Consider the following 11053-nt stretch of genomic DNA (forward strand, 5'->3'; position numbering starts at 1 on the left):
AACAAGCTCATATGCAGCTGGCATTAAATATTTTCAGTGCCAAATACTACACATTTGGGCAACCAAAAAGTCCATTCAAAAGCAACCAAATACACGTGCAGCTCTATCACTTAAACTAGTATTCAATGCCATGTGGTGGCCATATTGGATTTAGCGGACATTTTGGATCTATCCTGAGAGAGTCTTTACCCTAACCATAACAGGGTAGTTTACTTCATCATGTTGAAGATTCAATAAAAGGTAAGCTGATGTAAAGATATATGTCACCCTATATTGGATACAAACAAATCTGTATTAGTGTAAAACAAAAAAATACAGAAGTAGCATTTGTTGGGTGCAGTTTTGTATTTTAACCTTGAAATTGCATTGACCTTGAGGTAGTAAATGCAGCATGTTAATTTAAGGTACATTGGCAACATAAGCAATATACACTGACATATATGTCTCTATTTATTTAAATGTGTAACATATCTTGAGAAAGAAAATACTCGATTAGATAGTTATGGCGGTCATCTTGAATGCCATTTTAGATTTCTTGGTCCTCATTAAATAATGATTACACGTACGAAATAAAGTTTACAACTTCTGCAATACTGTAACACATTAAATGCTTTGTAATAAGCACCAACTTATAAGAAACTTTTTAGGGTTCTTGACTCTTGAAATCGGTACATATTTTTTTAGGGAAATTATGGTTGCCAGGGAAACATAAATCTTGTGTTTGAGGAATATTTGTGTGAAATTTGAAATAGGTCACTTTCAACATCTTAATATCATTAAGCATCACTAAACAATGCATTCATTAAGGTCACAGTTAATACCACACCTATATATTAACATAATTACGGTCATGGCGGCCATCTTGAATTTTTAATCATATTAATATTTTCTACAAGTGTACCAAGTTTCAAAATTTTCATTAATACAGTTGTGAGATTAAGTGAGGTTGCGTACTCAAAAACTGGTATGAACTCTTAGTGAAACCCTGCTCTAGGCGGTTACCCAAACACATACTAATACATATATTTTGATGAATGTGACTGTTGTTTTGTGACGCTATGTGTCCCTCTGTATGTAGGCTCTCAACCGGGTGTCCGTCAATTGTTTGGCTACTGGGTTTGTCCCTGTAGTGCCCATTGAAGTATTCTATCCCTTATACCTGACCCGGGGTTGTATTCAATATACAGCTCAAGTTATTTTCGTACATACATGGCCATACATTATTGATTTCATTCACTGTATTGGTCAGTTGATATTAACAAGTAATCTGATTAGCTTAATCGTTCTTACATCCAATAAAGACCAATATTGAATACCAGCCCAGATGTTAATGACTAGTCGTATTATACGGTCCCAGAAAGATCGAGGTTGTTATGGATATGCCCCTGTAGTTGCAGTTTAAACTATATTGTTAACATTACTTGATGTACATAACAATATCATAACTATGCGATGTTCATCTACGTCTTGGGTCGTCTTCAATGAATCAGTACATAGTTTGCATTTTACCATCAAAGTGCATTGGTACAAAAGTGTGCGGAAGTGAATTAGTATTATAAGAGTATACAAAATACACGTTAAAGCAATTCAATTCATTTATTCGATTGATAATAAGTATATTTATTAAAAATAATCGAACTACTCCTACTGATATACCTTAGAAATCGTGAAGTATAATTTATTTTAAATTAGGAGATATTCTTACTGCATTCAAATGACGGATACAACGAATACCTCTTTCCTTAAGAGATAGGTACTAGGCATGCATTTCTTAGATTTGGAAATTGGTCTTAAAATGTGTGGATTCTTCCATTTCATTGAAAATTCAAAAGGGGTTAGGATAATATTTTCTGGTGAAATGTCTTTACTATTCATGTTATCCGTGTTTGTTGCGTCTCTGTTGTTGATCGTATGTATGCGTATGTTTTAAAACAAGGGCATAGTAAGTTCAATGGAAAGCAAAATAGGACAACCAGTTCAATGAAGGTCAATGGGAACAAGCAGTTCAATGAAAAACAATAGGGAGTACCAGTTCAATGAAGGGCAATATGGGGCGACCAGTTTAATGAAGGGCAAAGGGGGTGACCAGTTCAATGATTGGCAATAGGGACGAATAGTTCAATGGAGGACACCGGGGACAAGCAGTTCAATGAAAAGCAATATAGACGACCAGTTTAATGAAGGGCAATGGGGGGAGGGGGCGACCAGTTCAATGATGGGGAATGGGGACGAACAGTTCAAATCGAGGACAATGGGGACGACCAGTTCAATAAAGGGCAATGCAGGCAACCAGTTCAATGATGGGCAATGGGGACGAATCGTTCACTTGAGGCGAATGGGGACGACCAGTTCAATAAACTATAAAGGGCAATGGGGACGACCAGTTCAATGAAGGACTATGGGGGCAACCAGTTCAATGAAGGACAATGGGGGCGACCATTTCAATGAAAAGCAATTTGGGCGACGAGTTCAATGGAGGCCAATGGGGGCGACCAGTTCAATGAAGGACAATGGGGGCGACCAGTTCAATGAAAAGCAATTTGGGCGACCAGTTCAATGGAGGCCAATGGGGGCGACCAGTTCAATGCAAGCAATTTGGGGCAAACAGTTTAATGTCATTAAACAAAACATTTATAGACAACCCTCGAAAGAAAGAAAATTTACAAGTTATTGTAGTACAAATCAGTGAGTCAGAAACTGTTGATAACGGATGATACACAGAGAGGGGAACTTTTTAATGTTGATACTTCGGGTCAACCAGGTTAATAGTAAAAACAACAGTTACGCTATCGTAGCAGAACGAAATATCAAATACAGGAATTGATAACATTGAGAACTATTGTACAGGCTTTGTTTTACAAATATATTGTGTCCACGACAGAAAATAATATTTATTATTCACCGACACCCCCCTGATTGTTGTCGTCAATATAGGAATTAGAACTTATTACATTAATCTAATAAATGTTAACTCCCTTAACACACGATGTATTTAAGAGTCTAGTAACATTGACATTTAATTCACAATTACGATAAACAGGGGGATTAAGTTGATTTCTTTTCTAAAGCACCTGACGAGGGTGAAGATATGATAAGAACCCTTACAGAGATATGGACGTGAAAGCCGTTGTGTGTAAACAAATGAACAATGACTGTACTCAGATGTTTGATGTTATTGAGTCTGATTACTGTATTGTTCGTAGGTGACCTAGAAGTGGAGACTCTTTGGTCATTTCCTGTTGTTTGAACAAAGGCGACGCCCACTGGAAACGTTATGAAGGCATTTACCGCAGTTTGAAATGAGCCACATCGCGCGAATTCGGACCTTCGTAAAATGTATTTACTTTTCTTGTTTTATAGGATGTTTCAGCTACCACATCAGGGAGCAGTACTGAAAATTCATAATAACAGCTCTAAATTTAAGTAAGATTCGCGTTTACAAGTCAGATAATTCAATTTCTATTATTATTATTATAATGTCATGTCGGTCAAAAGCTACACAGTACATAGCTTCTGTTTACTGTTGATCATATCGACCGACTATAAATAAATATTGAGTTGAATGGAATTGAATCATGCTTTGAGGATTTTGTGTTATTTATTTGATGTCAGAAATATGAGGTCATAACAAAAGTCCATTACTGAAATTGAACGCATTGTTAACATATCAATATTCAAACTAGCTAATAATTTACTTGTTATCCTTACGTTGAGGAACAAAATAAAAGGAAATATTGATGAAACATTTTAGTATTTAAAACAATTAAGCCGTTTAAAACAGACCAAAATGGCGCGGTGCGCTTGAAATGGTAAATATACTCTTGTCAAACATAAATACTTATGAATCTGCAATGAAAACAGCAGGTACTAATCAGAGAGATCAAACAGCTGTTATCCTGTTTTATGGGCACAATCAAGCAGGCATTATCAACAGTGATTTTGTTTAAAGCCACTGTGATCATGTTGAAATACAATACCCAGCACCCACCAAAATTGTAATTTTGTTAAAAGGCACTACCCAACAGAACCAAACAACAGTGGTCTTGTTAAAAACAACTTTGATATTGTTAAAAGACATATCCCAACAATCAAAAACAACCGTTGATATTGTTTTAAAGCACAATCCAGCACCCAAATTAACCGTTTATTTGTTAAAGGCACAGCCAATAAGTTTAAAATAACTGTTAATATCGTTTAAATGCACAACCTAGCAGCAAAAACATGTGATGTTGTTTAAAGGGACATCCCATCAACCCAAGGCAAACCCTCTGATGTTGTTTAAAGGGACATCCCATCAACCCAAGGCAAACACTCTGATGTTGTTTAAAGGGACATCCCATCAACCCAAGGCAAACCCTCTGATGTTGTTTAAAGGGACATCCCATCAACCCAAGGCACACCCTCTGATGTTGTTTAATGGTATAGCCCATCAACCCAAGGTAAACCCTCTGATGTTGTTTAATGGCATAGCCCATCAACCCAAGGCAAACACTCTGATGTTGTTTAAAGGGACATCCCATCAACCCAAGGCAAACCCTCTGATGTTGTTTAAAGGGACATCCCATCAACCCAAGGCAAACACTCTGATGTTGTTAAAAGGGACATCCCATCAACCCAAGGCAAACACTCTGATGTTGTTTAAAGGGACATCCCATCAACCCAAGGCAAACCCTCTGATGTTGTTTAATGGCATAGCCCATCAACCCAAGGCAAACCCTCTGATGTTGTTTAATGGCATAGCCCATCAACCCAAGGCAAACCCTCTGATGTTGTTTAATGGCATAGCCCATCAACCCAAGGCAAACCCTCTGATGTTGTTTAATGGCATAGCCCATCAACCCAAGGCAAACCCTCTGATGTTGTTTAAAGGGACATCCCATCAACCCAAGGCAAACACTCTGATGTTGTTTAAAGGGACATCCCATCAACCCAAGGCAAACACTCTCATGTTGCTTAAAGGGACATCCCATCAACCCAAGGCAAACCCTCTGATGTTGTTTAAAGGGACATCCCATCAACCCAAGGCAAACCCTCTGATGTTGTTTAATGGCATAGCCCATCAACCCAAGGCAAACACTCTGATGTTGTTTAATGGCATAGCCCATCAACCCAAGGCAAACACTCTGATGTTGTTTAATGGCATAGCCCATCAACCCAAGGCAAACCCTCTGATGTTGTTTAAAGGGACATCCCATCAACCCAAGGCAAACCCTCTGATGTTGTTTAATGGCATAGCCCATCAACCCAAGGCAAACACTCTGATGTCGTTTAATGGCATAGCCCATCAACCCAAGGCAAACCCTCTGATGTTGTTTAATGGCATAGCCCATCAACCCAAGGCAAACACTCTGATTTCGTTTAATGGCATAGCCCATCAACCCAAGGCAAACCCTCTGATGTCGTTTAATGGCATAGCCCATCAACCCAAGGCAAACCCTCTGATGTCGTTTAATGGCATAGCCCATCAACCCAAGGCAAACACTCTGATGTCGTTTAATGGCATAGCCCATCAACCCAAGGCAAACACTCTGATGTTGTTTAATGGCATAGCCCATCAACCCAAGGCAAACCCTCTGATGTTGTTTAATGGCATAGCCCATCAAACAAAACAACTGCGATGATGTATAAAGATACAAACCAGCAGCCCATAACAACTGTGATTATGCTTAGAAGCACCATTCAGCACCATGAAATAACTGTGATATTGTTAAAAGACACAATCCAGCAGTCCACATTATCTGTTGTTTTATTTAAACGGAAAGCCCAACAGCCCGAAACAACTGATATTGTTTAAAGGCACACCCCAGCAGCCCAAAATAACTGTGATATTGTTTAAAGACATAACCAAGCAGGCTCTGTTCACGGCACCACGGCCCAGGTAATATGTTGCAAGATAGAGAATCTGTGTACGCCATATGTGTTCTGGATGCATGTTGCACCATTATCAAAGGGAGATTTGGTGCTCCTGTAGATGGATAGACTTCAGGATCTGCTAACATTATTCATGACGTAAGTCTAATGAAAAATAAATAAATGGACTGAACGAACTCGATAAGTTAAAATGATTAAACCACGTCTAGCAACTTACATGCTTTCGTGTTGTAATATTTTAACTTTTGGCTGGCTACATGGAAACACATACAGGCAATATTTGTAAGACTCATAGAGCCTTTTTTTGCAGTTGTATTCTTTCATCCCCCAAAATCACTAGTGCCTTATTTGTAAAACGTCATTGACTTCAGTATAAGTGATGTGCGAAACTCGTGACACGATGCGAAAAAAATGTCATCTACAAACAATTTAATTTCATAAAAAGATTATGCAATCTCATCGTGACTGTAGCCATACCAACCAACGTTCTAATACACCAAGGGAGTTACTGAACCCCCTAGCCTGATAGAGTACACGTTATCATTTCTTATTAAATTCTTATTTAATAAGTTGTATTGTTTGCCCGCCCTGATTAAATGACGGCGCGTGGAATGTTATCTTCGAAGACGTTAGTAACCCAGGGATTACACCCACACCAGTCGATAATTGGCGAGATATGGACAGGAATTGTGAAAGAGGGTGAGAGTTCTACGTACCCCTTCTGTAAATATATATATATAAGTACGTGAACGGTTCGTGTCAGGGCCCTCATTATTTTAATAGGGCATGCTAAATAAAGATTTTCACATGCAATAGCCGTCAACATAACTTCGTACTCAGTGAGTTTAACATCATAGTTAAGGACTATTAATCAGTAGATATATAACAGTGCAATGTAAGCTAAACGGACAATCCCAGCAGCCATAAACCTGGTATATTCTTGTTGTAAAGGACCACATTAGAACATACACTCATAAAGATACTAAAATACAACAAACAAACATACAAAAAACAAGAAACACAAACCATCAAACAAACAAACATGCAATACAACAAACATACAATTTTAGGTTGATTGCAAGTCCAAGTGACATTGCAATATTTCATTCATGGTAGCATGTGTCGTTAACTGTGGCAGAGGACCGCAGACATCCTATCACACTTATCTTCTTTTTCTTCTCTTCCATTGCTGTCACCATATCTTCAAAATCCTCACCCTTACCATGTATAGCGTTTTCTATGCAGTATGCGCTTAGGTGTTTTTTTTTACCATACCTTTTAATTTTTTAATGTCAAATTACGTTAAACAGAAACACGCGCTTACATTCTTACGTCTTTATTTCGAGTTTTTATATTCCTTCAAAAAGTAATTCTTTAAAACATAAAGTGTTTATAATTAAATGCAGAATGTACACTTAGCATAATACTTTCGATGAATGGAATAAAACAGGTACGGAAATTATTTAATTTAAGAAAAAGGTACAATTTAAACTTCTGTAATATGGCCTCAGATTAACAGAGTTGATATCTCCAAACGTTGCGATCACACCCAGACATTAACCGGCAAGCTCTTCTAAAACTAAGCACTACATGTAAACATCACAAGTTTGTTTTATTTAGATTGTTAAACAAACAAATGATTTAAATACATGAGTCTTGTACCATAAGGCATTATGGCGATACAATAACGTACTTATTTCTGCGGAAATACAAAAAAAATGGAAAAGTAACTTTACCGAGATTTGCCACTTTTGCAAGCCACATATTACAATTTTCATCACGAAAGAGTTAATAGACTCGACAATAAATGTTGAAAGAAGTGAACGAATTGATGGCGTGTCGAAAGCCAACTTTGAGGCACTGGAAGCGAAACTCCAGATTAAAACTCAATTAGTAGAAACCAGGTTGCCTATGCTCCTGGTGTTATATAGTCATCGAGGTAAAATGAGTATATGTTTTTGATGGTTATATGGTGTTGGTGGATATATAGTCTTGGTGTTATATGGTATCGATTGTTATATGGTGCAAGTGGTTATATTGTGCTAGAGGTTACAGGTGCTAGTGTTAATATGGTGTTGGTGTTAAATGGTGTTGGTGTTTAAATGGTATTGGTGGTTATATGGTGTGGGTGTTATATGGTGTGGGTGGTTTCTTGATACTGGTGGTTATATGGTGTTGGTAGTTATATGGTGTTGGTGGTTATATAGTATTGACGGCTAAATGATGATGTTGGTTATATGGGGTTGGTGTTATATACTGCTAGTGGTCATATACTGCTAGAGTTTATATGGTGCTAGTGTAATATGGTGTTTGTGGTAATGTGGTGTTCGATGTTATATAGTGTTGTTGGTTATATGATGTTGGTGTTTAAATGGTATTGATGGTTATATGGTGATGCTGGTTATATGATGTTGCTGTTATATACTGCTAGTGGTTATAAACTGCTAGAGTTTATATGGTGCTTGTGTTATATGGTGCTTGTGGTTATGTGGTGTTGGATGTTATATAGTGTTGGTGGTTATTTAATGTTATTTTATGGCATTCGTGGTTATATGGTGTTGGTGGTTATATAGTGTTGGTGTTAAATAGTGTTGGTGTTTTATGTCGTAGATGGTTATATGGTGTTGGTGTTATATAGTGTTGGTGGTTATATGATGTTATTTTATGGCATTCGTAGTTATATGGTGTTGGTGGTTATATAGTGTTGGTGTTAAATAGTGTTGGTGTTTTATGTCGTAGATGGTTATATGGTGTTGGTGTTTTATAGTTTTGGTGTTATATGGTGTTGGTAGATATATGGTTTTGGTGTTATATGGTCTTGGTGTTATATGGCGTTGGTAGATATATGGTATTGGTGGTAATATGGGTTGGTGTTATATGATGTTGGTGGTTATATGGTGTTGGTGTTATATGGCGTTGGTAGATATATGGTGTTGGTGGTAATATGGGTTGGTGTTATATGGTGTTGGTGCAATATGGTATTGATAGTGTTGGTGGATATAGGGTGTTTGTGGATATAGGGTGTTTGTGGATATATGGTGTTGGTGTTATATGGTGTTGGTGGTTATATGGTGTTGGTGTTATATGGTGTTGGTGATTATATGGTATTGGTGGTTATATGGTGTTGGTGGATATATGGTGTTAGTGTTATATTGTGCTAGTGGTTATATGGTGCTAGTGGTTAAATGATATGGTGCTAGTGGTAATATGGTGTTGGTGTTATATAGTATTGATGGTTATATGGTGTTGGTGGTAATATGATGTTGGTGGTTATATGGTTTTGGTGGTAATATTGTGTTGGTGGTTATATGGTCATATGATGTTGGTGGTTATATGGTGCTAGTGGTTATATGGTGTTGGTGGATATATGGTGCTATTGGTTATATGGTATTGATGGTTATATGGTGTTGGTGGTTATATGATTTTGGTGGTTATATGGTGTTAAATGGTGCTAGTGGTTATATGATCTTGGTGTTATATGGTGCTAGTGCTTTTATGGTGTTGGTGTTATATGGTGTTGGTGGATATATGGTATGGGTGGTTATATGGTGTTGGTGTTATATGATGTTGATGTTATATGGTGTTGGTGGATATATATGGTGTTGGTGGATATATGGTGTTGGTGGTTATATGGTGTTTGTGTTTTATGGTGTTTGTGGATATATGGTGTTTGTGTTATATGGTGTTTGTGGATATATGGTTATGGTGGTTATATGGTGTTGGTGGTTATATGGTGTTGGTGTTATATGGTGTTGGTGGAATATTGTGTTGGTGGTTATATGGTGTTGGTAGTTATATGGTGTTGGTGGATAGATGGTTTTGGTGTTATATGGTGTTGGCGGATATATGGTGATGGTGGTTATATGGTGTTGGTGGATATATGGTGTTGGTGGTTATATGGTGCTTGTGGTTATATGGTGTTGGTGGATATATGGTGTTGGTGGATATATGCTGTTGTTGGTTATATGGTGCTTTCGGTTTTATGGTGTTGGTGGATTAATGGTATTGGGGGTTTTATGGTGTTGGTTTTATATAATCTTGGTGTATATATTTTTCTGGTGGCTATATGGTTTTGGTGATTATTTAAGGAATTAATTGCGGGGTTGGTGTCATTATCGGGGTATGAACGCAATCGGGCTGTGTGGAGTCCGTTGGCTAAGATAGGGACCTTGTTATTATTTGGATAAAATATGTTAAACTAGCAACAACAACAACAACAACAATAACAACTAAACATATTGAAATACAATGACTGGGTAGAATGGTAAAAACTAAGTAGAATATGAAAGTCTAAAAGTCTGTTCATTTCGACCAAATTGGGCTTCCGTATTTTCCTCTACACAACAAACTAAATTCACTATCAAAGAATACATTTTATATCGTGTATTGATATAAAAAAGTTTTCAACGGCCGGGTATCTTTTTTAAAGAATTAGGTCTGCTCACGGCGTTCAATTCGTTCGCGTCCGGAGTAATGCTTAAAAAATCTGAATTATTTGAGTTCTGAAGAAGTTTTAATTAAGAAGTAAACAACTTCCCACTGTTTTCCATTTTAAAATACAATTGCGACTTCAAGTAATTGCACTCCAAGTCGTGTAGATTTCAGGCAGTATACTGCAGTTTGGTGAAAAGAAGTTTAGTTCCCATGGAGAAACAAATGTTATCAAAGCTAATCGCTTAACGTGGTCCATTTAATGGAGCTATTCTGATAAGAACCTCAATATCATTTCCTTTCGTTGGCGTTGACAACAGGTAACTTATATTTGTATACAATTGTCTTTAATAATTACTCCTTAACTTATGAAAATCTTCTTCATAGAGTTCAATTGTCAACATTACATCTGAGAAGAGTAAGATGCATCGCTATTGAAACTTGCAAATTTCTGTACGGTATCTCAACAGAGTATGTTCAAAACCTTGAAGCATTTTAGACATTTCAGATAAGAAATTGTAAATGTGCCATCAGTAAGAACAACTAAATATGGTAGGAATTGTTTCCGCTTTAAGGCTAGTCAGGTATAGAACAGCCTCCCAAATGAAACAAGGTGCTCTACAAATACATAGAATTTAGAAGTCTGATCCGCACCTGAACAGGTCCGTCATGTTAATGTCCAATGTGTAAATAATATTTTACCAAAATAAAAAAATAAAAATATTTATAACATTAAAATACGCACAACACT

This window comes from Mya arenaria, chromosome 5 (genome assembly GCF_026914265.1).
Source record: "Mya arenaria isolate MELC-2E11 chromosome 5, ASM2691426v1".
NCBI lineage: Eukaryota > Metazoa > Mollusca > Bivalvia > Myida > Myidae > Mya > Mya arenaria.